Source organism: Salmo salar, unplaced genomic scaffold (genome assembly GCF_965601325.2).
Source record: "Salmo salar unplaced genomic scaffold, fSalSal1 ptg000358l, whole genome shotgun sequence".
In the NCBI taxonomy this organism is placed as follows: Eukaryota; Metazoa; Chordata; class Actinopteri; order Salmoniformes; family Salmonidae; genus Salmo; species Salmo salar.
In genome coordinates this window covers 326008-336958 of record NW_027675359.1, presented here as the reverse complement: position 1 = coordinate 336958, position 10951 = coordinate 326008, and the positions used below count along the sequence as shown (strand labels likewise).

Genomic DNA, 10951 nt, shown 5'->3' with positions numbered 1-10951 from the left:
CACACAGGAACATTTACCCTGCACCCCACCTCCCCCACACAGGAACATTTACCCTGCACCCCACCTCCCCCACACAGGAACATTTACCCTGCACCCCACCACCCCCACACAGGAACATTTACCCTGCACCCCACCTCCCACACACAGGAACATTTACCCGGCACCCCACCTCCCCCACAGGAACATTTACCCTGCACCCCACCTCCCCCACAGGAACATTTACCCTGCACCCCACCTCCCACACAGGAACATTTACCCTGCACCCCACCTCCCCCACACAGGAACATTTACCCTGCACCCCACCTCCCCCACACAGGAACATTTACCCTGCACCCCACCTCCCCCACACAGGAACATTTACCCTGCACCCAACCTCCCATACAGGAACATTTACCCTGCACCCAACCTCCCATACAGGAACATTTACCCTGCACCCAATCTCCCACACAGGAACATTTACCCTGCAACCCACCTTCCACACAGGAACATTTACCCTGCACCCAACCTCCCATACAGGAACATTTACCCTGCACCCAACCTCCCACACAGGAACATTTACCCTGCACCCAACCTCCCATACAGGAACATTTACCCTGCACCCAACCTCCCACACAGGAACATTTACCCTGCAACCCACCTCCCAATGGACATTTATAATTGTTAAAAGGTAAATATGTATTATTATGTTTTATTACTGTTTCATTCACTTCTCACTTCAGCCGCCACCCTGCCCCCACCACCCAATGGAAATTAGACTGTTACCCTGCCCCCACCACCCAATGGAAATTAGACTGTTACCCTGCCCCCACCACCCAATGGAAATTAGACTGTTACCCTGCCCCCACCACCCAATGGACATTACAGACTGTTACCCAACCCCACCACGCAATGGAAATTAGACTGTTGCCCTGCCCCCACCACCCAATGGAAATTAGACTGTTACCCTGCCCCCACCACCCAATGGACATTACAGACTGTTACCCAACCCCACCACGCAATGGAAATTAGACTGTTACCCTGCCCCCACCACCCAATGGAAATTAGACTGTTACCCTGCCCCCACCACCCAATGGAAATTAGACTGTTACCCTGCCCCCACCACCCAATGGACATTACAGACTGTTACCCTGTTACCCTGCCCCCACCACCCAATGGACATTACAGACTGTTACCCTGCCCCCACCACCCAATGGACATTACAGACTGTTACCCTGCCCCCACCACCCAATGGTAATTTATAATTGCTACAGTTGTAAATGTGTGTATATTATTATTACTATTATTATTATTATGTCTCATTCACTTCTCTTTTTATTTATTACATGTTTACCTGCACTGTTGATCCCGGTGTATAAGATTTTCACTGTACCCTGCAATTACATCTCCATCCCAAGTGTACTAAACTCATCTAAAACTTTCACAACTGTCTGACTAAGAACATCTGTATGAAAACCAAATTAAAGATTTAAAAAACAACTGATGATGCTATATGAAAATAAATTGGTGGAGGAGATAAACCATAAACCTAAATTGAGAAACTTGTGTGACAGAAAGGTTATGTCCACCCTACAGCCAGAGATCACTATGTACTCAGGTAAGAACAGGGATATTGCCCCTCCATGTGTCAGCAGGCCGGTATTAGAGATCACTATGTACACAGGTAAGAACAGGGATATTGCCCCTCCATGTGTCAACAGGCCGGTATTAGAGATCTGTCACGTCCTGACCAGTAGAGGGTGTAGTTGGGTCAGGACGTGGCAGAAGGGAGTGAGTATTTTATTGTTTCATTTAATTTTGGCCGTGTGACTTCCAATCAAGCACAGCTGTAGAGGGTTGTGGTTGATTGGGAGTCACACATAAGTTGCCTACGTTTCCGTTGTGTTTCGTGGGTAATTGTGCTTGTCACTGTTGTTGCACCTGACAGGACTGTGTTGGCTGTCAGTTTTGTTGTTTTGTGGTTTTGTGAATTGCATAGTGTTCGTAACATTAAAAATGACGAACCCTAACTCCGCCGCATTTTGGTCCACTTCTTCCGTAGACAGCCGTTACAAGATCACTATGTACACAGGTAAGAACAGGGATATTGCCCCTCCGTGTGTCAACAGGCCGGTATTATAATTGTAGAGGAGAGACTTTGTAACTATTGTGACCTCGAAGAGGTAGAGAATGAAATTCACTCAATACTTTATTGGCCTTTAAAAGACGATATACAGGTGTTTCTATTCCAGAAAGCCACTAGGTGGTAGGGCCTGGGAGAACCCTGGTGTTATTTGGCTGATCGAAAAAGAAAACCTGAAAGTTTTTTTTGTCCATTCTATATTCATGTTTGCTAATTTGTTTGATAAATCCTGGAATTAGCAAAAAAGGCCAACCTTTAATTAAATTACATATTTATGTAACCGGTGTGAAATGGCTAGCTAGTTAGCGGGGTGCGCGCTAATAGCGTTTCAATAGGTGGCGTCACTCGCTCTGAGACCTTGAAGTAGTTGTTCCCCTTGTTCTGCAAGGGTTGCGGCTTTTGTGGAGCGATGGGTAACGATGCTTTGGGGGTGTCAGTTATTGATGTGTGCAGAGGGTCCTTGGTTCGAGGCGAGGAGACAGACGGATGCTATACTGTTACATTTAGTTCTAAGTGTATATCAAGTCCACGTACGTATGGATTGTACATAGGCTTGTATATCTTTCACATTTGAATTCTTTCTTGGGGGCCCGACCGGGTTTAAATGCTTTTTCAGTTTCATTCATTTGTATTTATACATCTGTATTCATTAATTGTAGTTTTTGCTGCTAAAAGGTTATTGTTATTGCCAGGACAACCTTATTATCATGTTGATTCTTCGTATTCGGTGGGGGGAGCTGCAACTCAATATTAGGAAGGTGTTCTTAATGTTTTGTACAGTGTTGAGTGTGAAAACCCAACAGCATTGCAGTTCAAATCAAATCAAATTTTATTTGTCACATACACATGGTTAGCAGATGTTAATGCGAGTGTAGCGAAATGCTTGTGCTTCTAGTTCCAACAATGCAGTAATAACCAACGAGTAATCTAACCTAACAATTCACAACAACTACCTTATATACACAACTACCTTATCCTCTTGAGGATACCCTAGGATAGGGGGCGCCACAGCGCATTTTGAAAAAAAATCGTTCCCATTTTCAACGGCCTACTAATCAAACTCAGAAGATAGGGCATGCATATACTTATTATATATGGATAGAAAACACTCTAAAGTTTCTAAAACTGTTTGAATGGTGTCTGTGAGTATAACAGAACTCATTTGGCAGGCAAAACCCTGAGACATTTTCTGACAGGAAGTGGATACCTGATGTGTTGTATTGAGTTTAAACCTATCCCATTGAAAAACACAGGGGTTTAGGAATATTTTGGCACTTCCTATTGCTTCCACTAGATGTCGCCAGTCCTTTCACAGTGGTTTGAGCCTTATAGAGTCAAAACTCAGTGAATGACAGGAGTTTGAAATTGGTCACAGGGGATGGGCCATCACCATTATGACGCCGGCGGCCATGTCTGCCCCCACCTTTGGAAACGGTTTTAAAGGCAATGAAATCATCCCCCTCGAATCTTATTGGCTCTCTTGGTGTTAGTGGCCCTGAACATTTATTTTATACAACGTTTGACATGTTTGAACGAACCTACATGCGCGAGGATTGCTTTCAGTATGAAGTGCAGAGCTGCGTTTGGAGAGAGCCATAGGACGCGCTACCAACATCAGGCTAATGGAACGTGAAGTATGGACTTTTTGACCGAAAATACATCTGTTGTGGACCTGGGATGCTTTCTGATGAAGACAACTAAAGGTAGGCGATTATTGACAATATTATTGAAGATGAGATGGTTCATACTGTTGCATCCAAGATGGCGCCGAGCACTGTATATTAGCTGATTTTCTGAGTATCGCATCTCCTTTTATCGCAAAGTGTGATTACCCAGTAAAGTTAATTTAAAATCTGGTATGACGGGTGTTCTCAAGAGATATTCATCTATAAATGTTAGATTGACAATATACATTTAAAAAATCGTTATAGTATAGCAATTTATTGAAACGTAGCATTGTTTACCGGGACGCTTTTGAGGGGAAATTAGGTAGTCAACGTCAGACAGAGATGTAAAATGCTGTTTTTATATATAAATATGACCTTTATTGAACAAAAGAATGCATGCATTGTATAACATGATGTCCTAGGGGTGCCATCTGATGAAGTTTGTAAAAGGTTAGTGCTACATTTAGCTGTTTATTGATAATATGTGATGGAAGTGGTTGGTCGGAAAATGGCTATGAAGCTGCTTTTTACGATGGACTCATCTAATATAATCTAATGATTTGCTTTTCCTGTAAAACCTTTTTGAAATCGGACGACGTGGGTCGATTCAGGAGAGGTGTATCTATAAAAAAAAAAAATATATATTTTTTATTTTTGTAAAAAATTATGATAATTTTTTAATGCTAATTGGCGATATGATTTTTCGCTGGATTTTGATCCCGCTAACGGGATCAGAAGCTCAAGAGGATTTATATACACAACTACCTTATATACACAACTACCTTATACACACAAGTGTAAAGGGATGAAGAATATGTACATAAAAATATATGAATGAGTGATGGTACAGAACAGCATAGGTAAGATGTAGTAGATGGTATCGAGTACAGTATATACATATGAGATGAGTAATGTAGGGTATGAAAACATTATATAAAGTGGATTTTTTTTTTAAATCGGCTGGAGTTGAGTCATTATGTTGGCAGCAAACACTCAATGTTAGTGATGGCTGTTTAACAGTCTGATGGCCTTGAGATAGAAGCTGTTTTTCAGTCTCGGTCCCCGCTTTGATGCACCTGTACTGACCTCGCCTTCTGGATGATAGCGGGGTGAACAGGCAGTGGCTCGGGTGGTTGTTGTCCTTGATGATCTTTTTGGCCTTCCTGTGACATCGGGTGGTGTAGGTGTCCTGGAGGGCAGGTAGTTTGTCCCCGGTGATGCGTTGTGCAGACCTCACTACCCTCTGGAGCGCCTTACGGTTGTGGGCGGAGCAGTTGCTGTACCAGGCGGTGATACAGCCAGACAGGACGCTCTCAATTGTGCATCTGTAAAAGTTTGTGAGTGCTTTTGGTGACAAGCCAAATTTCTTCAGCCTCCTGAGGTTGAAGAGGCGCTGCTGCGCCTTCTTCACCACGCTGTCTGTTTGGGTGGACCAATTCAGTTTGTCCGTGATGTGTACGCCGAGGAACATAAAACTTACTACCCTCTCCACTACTGTCCCGTCGATGTGGATAGGGGGGTGTTCCCTCTGCTGTTTCCTGAAGTCCACGATCATCTCCTTTGTTTTGTTGACATTGAGTGTAAGGTTATTTTCCTGACACCACACTCCGAGGGCCCTCACCTCCTCCCTGTAGGCTGTCTCGTCATTGTTGGTAATCAAGCCTACCACTGTAGTGTCGTCTGCAAACTTGATGATTGAGTTGGAGGCGTGCATGGCCACAAGTTCTTGACAGGAACAGGTACATCTGGCACCTACTATCATACCCCGTTCAAAGGCCTTAAATCTATTGTCTCCCCTCTGAATGGCAACACACACAATCCATCTCTCAGTTGTCTCAAGGCCCTTAAATCTATTGTCTCCCCCTCTGAATGGCAACACACACAATCCATCTCTCAGTTGTCTCAAGGCTCCAAAATCATTGAACCTGTCTCCTCACATTAATCTACACTGATTGAAGTGGATTTAACAAGTGACATTAATAAGGGATCACAGCTTTCACCTGGATTCACCTGGTCAGTCTAGGTCATGGAAAGAGCAGGTGACCTTAATGTTTTGTACACTCAGTGTATATTTGCCACAAGGATTACGAAACATTTCCCATTAGGATGTGGAATCGGTGTCAACATGTTTTTTTGGGGGGTAATTTTGGAATCAGTGTCAGCATGTTTTTTGTACATTGTCCTTGTGGCTTGGTGAGCCACAAGTATTTATTTATTTGTGTTTGTGTGTTCTTGGCTTTTGAATGGTTTCAAATAGGATCACACCACATGCATGGTTATAGTTTGTGGGCTGGTATAGGGCTGTGTGTGTAAGTAGTGGAACTAGGTGCATCACCTGACTAAAGATGTCAGAAGGTTTCTGTAATGTACTCTATATTTGGCAGAAGGATGAGGCTACATTTCCCAATAGGATCTAGATTCAGAGTAAACATGTTTTTTGGTACTTCGTCCTTGTGGCTTGATGAGCTACACGTATAAAAGCGTTCCTCTTTCTCAAGCTGAACAGAACCTACAGACTACCACCTGTGATTCCTTCTCTGACAGGAAAATATTACCATGGAGAAGTTGGCCATCCTTCTGCTTCTGAGTGCTGCCATTGCACTGGGCGACACAAACCAGCTCCTTGGTTTAGAACCCTTACTGAAGACTGAGGAGGAACAGACTGCTCCTGTTGAGGCTCAGGTAGCAGCAGTGCAGGAGGGGACAAAGGAAAGTTCATGTCCTTCAGACTGGCACACATATGGATCACGCTGTTTCAAGTTTGTCAGCATTCAGCAGTCATGGGCAGATTCGGAGCAAAACTGTTTGGCACTTGGTGGAAACCTAGCATCCGTGCATAACCTTTTAGAGTACCAGTTCATGCAAGCACTGACAAAGGATACCAATGGCATACCTGACACCTGGGTTGGAGGTTTTGATGCAGTCAAGGAGGGCTTATGGATGTGGTCAGATGGGTCCAGATTTGACTACACTAACTGGAACACTGGTGAGCCCAATAACGCTGGAGAAGGAGAGGACTGTCTGCAGATGAACGCTGCAAGTGAGAAGCTCTGGTACGACATGCCCTGTGAGTGGAAGTTTGCATCGCTCTGTTGCAGAAGATTGTAGGCTAGGAAATGACACAGCTACTCTACCTCCCACCTCCAGGGGTCAACAGTCTACACTTCAATACAAAACCAAGATCTGTCACTCACTGCAGCACACCAACATGACAAATAAAACATGTATTCACAAAAAAAGCTTTCCACCTATCTAATGATTAGCTAACGAGCCATATCTAACAGTTAGAAATAATGACAGAGGAATTTACAAGAGACAGCAAACAGCAAACATGTAGCTACCGAAAAAACTGTCTTTGAAGTTCAGTGCAGACTTTTATACTAAGTCATGATCTGCTGTTAGCTAGCTACTGTTTAGGTAGGCTAACCTTTCAGGTTAACTAACATTAGGTAAACTTGTGATGAAACTGTGTGATGTTGATGATCCTGCTTTTGAAATTAAAGATAAATGACAAACTATTCAGTGTTTTCTTCATTTGCTATTGCTTAACAAGTTGTCATGGCATCAGTTAGTCAATGGTAAGTTGTTTTTAAACTAGAATAAAGACAATCTCTCAATGACATGAACCTGCATCACTAAAAATAATACATGATACATGATAAAACCTTATCATGCTGTTAATTATGAATGAGTAACTCTCTTCCTAACAGACCATTTGTTTCTGAATGGTTTAGATGCAGGAAATTAAAGATATATAACTATTAACTAACATGAATTATCAGCTTTTTCAAATAATGTATTAATGCATTTATGGCTTAGTAAACACACACAATGAATAAATACTTAGTAGATATTAAATGAATGATTTATTTATTCAGGTTAACTAATGTAACCTTATTGTAAAGTGTTACCATTCCCTGTCTTTCATATCTGAGGCTAAATCCATGAGGCTAAGAAATGTGACAGGGAATGTGTCCACAGAGAGAGAGAGAGAGAGAGAGAGAGAGTGTTATTCTATTTCTCCCCTGAATGAAGGACTGAAGAAGCTCTGAGATTAAAAGGCAGAAAAGAATGAAAAGGCGGAGTCACAGGGACGGAGAGTCCCTCACACAACAATGTGACAGCCAGTAGGGCTTTAGGAGGAGGGAGATATGAGGAGGAAGCTGCTTCTATTGGGCAATTGTCGGAGGAAATTCATTTGTGACACCAGCTTATATTAAAATTATACTTCACTTTATTTGCACCTACTACACTTAAGGCGAGGCTAGCGTATACTGTAGGCTCACTGGTCAACAAGAGCAGGAAAGGACAGGGGACAGCAGAGAAGTACAAGTTGAAGAAAGTGCAGTGTCAGAGACACAAATGAAATAAAAACATCTGCTTTTCTCCATACCGTCATGACAGTAGCAGATATTTCAAAACGTTAAAAACAAATAATTTAAATGACTCTTTATACACAATTCCATTAGAAGCATCAAACTCATAGCTATAAGGCGTTTGGATATGAAGCTTACGTCATGCTTCAGATTGATAGTGAAGTCAGCCTTGAGTGGGTCCTCTCTCACTTTGTTTGTGAGCCTCGAACATCAGACCACTGTCTATTAGAATTTGCAGTTAGAACTGAATAAAAGTATTATTACTACCTTTTAATCTTGTCTTCCTGACTGTATTATACTAATTCTGTTTCTACTGAGTGTACAAAAAATGAACAATACCCTCCTAATATTGAGTTACCCCCGCCCCCCCCCTTTTGCACTCAGAACAGTCTCAATTTGTTGGGTCATGGACACTACAAGGTGTCGAAAGCTTCCCCACAGTTGTGTCCAGCTTCCCCACAGTTGTGTCCAGTTGACTGGATGTCCTTTGGGTGGTGGACCATTCTCGATACACAGAGGACACTATTGAGTGTGAAAAAACCCAGCAGCGTTGCAGTTCTTGACACAAACCAATGCGCCTGGCACCTATAACCATACCCCCGTTCAAAGGAACTTAAATACACTATATATACAAATAGTATGTGAACACCCCTTCAAATTTGTGGATACAGCAATTTCAGACACCTGTTGATGACAGGTCTATAAAATTGAGCACACAGCCATGCAATCTCCATAGACAAACATTGTCAGTAGAAAGGCCTTACTGAAGAGCTCAGTGATTTTCAACGTGGCACAGTCATAGGATGCCACCTTTCCAACAAGTCATTTCGTGAAATTTCTGCCCTGCTAGAGGTACCCCCCCCCCCACCGATCAACTGTAAGTGCTGTTATTGTGAAGTGGAAACGTCTAGGAGCAACAACGGCAGAGATCGATGTGGAAGAACTTGACCGGCCTGCAAACCTCAACCCACCTCAACCCCATCGAACACCTTCGGGATGAATTGGAACGCCGACTGCGAGCCAGGACCTAATCGCCCCCAACATCAGTGACCCGACCTCACTAATGCTCTTGTGGCTGAATGGAAGCAAGTCCCCCCGCAGCAATGTTCCAACATCTAGCAGCAAAGTGGGGGACCAACTCCATGTCAATGCCCATGATTTTGGAATGAGATGTTCGATGAGCACGTGTCCACATCCTTTTGTAGTGTATTTCGATCTTGCCCATTCACACTCTGAATGACACACACACACACAATCCATGTCTCAATTGTCTCAAGCATTTTTTTTTTACCTGTCTCCTCCCCTTCTTCATCTACACTGATTGAAGTGGATTTAACAAGTGACATCAATAAGGGATCGTAGGTTTCACCTGGATTCACCTGGTCTGTCTAATGTCATGGAAAGAGAAGGCGTTCTTAATGTTTTGTACATTCAGTGACGCTGTTATAATAACCAAACAGTTGGAATAAAACAAATATTGATGATGTAAACTGGGTGTACAAAACATTAAGAACACCTTCGTAATATTGAGTTGCACCACTTTTTGCCCTCAGAACAGCTTCAGTTCGTCGGGGCATGGATAAGGTGTTCCATGGGGATGCTGGGGCCATGTTGACCCTACTGCTTCCCCACAGTTGTGTCCAGTTGGCTGGATGTCCTTTGGGTGTTGGACCAGTCTTGATACACACGGGGAAACTGTTGAGAGTGAAAAACCCAGCAGCGTTGCAGTTCTTGACACTCAAACCAATCTTTTGTGTTGCCCATTCACCCTCTGAATGGCACACACACACAATCCATTTTCTCAATTGTCTCAAGGCTTTGAAAAAAATTCTTCTTTAACCTCTATGGGCTAGGTGGGACGCTAGCGTGCCACCCGTGGTGCACTCCATCAACAGCAGGTGCATTTCAAGAGCGGCAAATTTGAATCCAAATAAATGTCAAAATTCAAATTTTTCAAAAATACAACTATTTTACACCATTTGAAAGATAAACATCTCCTTAATCTAACCACGTTTTACGATTTCAAAAAGGTTTTACGGCGAAAGCATAAATTTAGAGTATGTTAGGACAGTACATTTACAAGAGTTGTGTGTAATGTTTTGTCAAGTCAAAGACAGGGTCACCAAAACCATAAAACCAGCTAAAATGATGCACTAACCTTTTACAATCTCCATCAGATGACACTCCTAGGACATTATGTTAGACAATGCATGCATTGTTAGTTCTATCAAGTTCATATTTATATCCAAAAACAGCGTTTTACTATGGCATTGATGTTGAGGAAATCGTTTCCCTCCAATAACCGGCAGTCAAGTCAGCGTCACAAATTAAATAATTAAAATTAGAAAACATTGGTAAAATATTATATTGTCATTTAAAGAATTATAGATTTACATCTCTTGAACGCAATCAACTTGCCAGATTTAAAAATAACCTTACTGGGAAATCACACTTTGCAATAATCTGAGCACTGCGCCCAGAAAAATACGCGTTGCGATACAGACTAGACGTCATGTTGGGGAGATCTAAAATCGAAAATACTATGTAAATAATCCATTACCTTTGATTCTCTTCATCAGATGTCACTTCCAGGTATCACAGGTCCATAACGAATGTAGTTTTGTTCAAAAAAGCTCATCATTTATGTCCAAAAATCTCCGTCTTGTTAGCACATGATCTAAGCCAGCCGGACTTCTCGTCATGAACGAGGGGAAAAAATATATTTCCGTTCGTTCAAACATGTCAAACGTTGTATAGCATAAATCATTAGGGCCTTTTTTAACCAGAAC

The 10951-nt window shown here is 42.5% G+C and overlaps 1 pseudogene; it reads left to right on the top strand.

Annotated features, from left to right (window-relative positions):
• The first annotated feature begins 5733 nt into the window (after nucleotides 1–5733).
• On the top strand, nucleotides 5734–7601 carry LOC145875807 (ladderlectin pseudogene; annotated as a pseudogene).
• Nucleotides 7602–10951: the final 3350 nt, after the last annotated feature.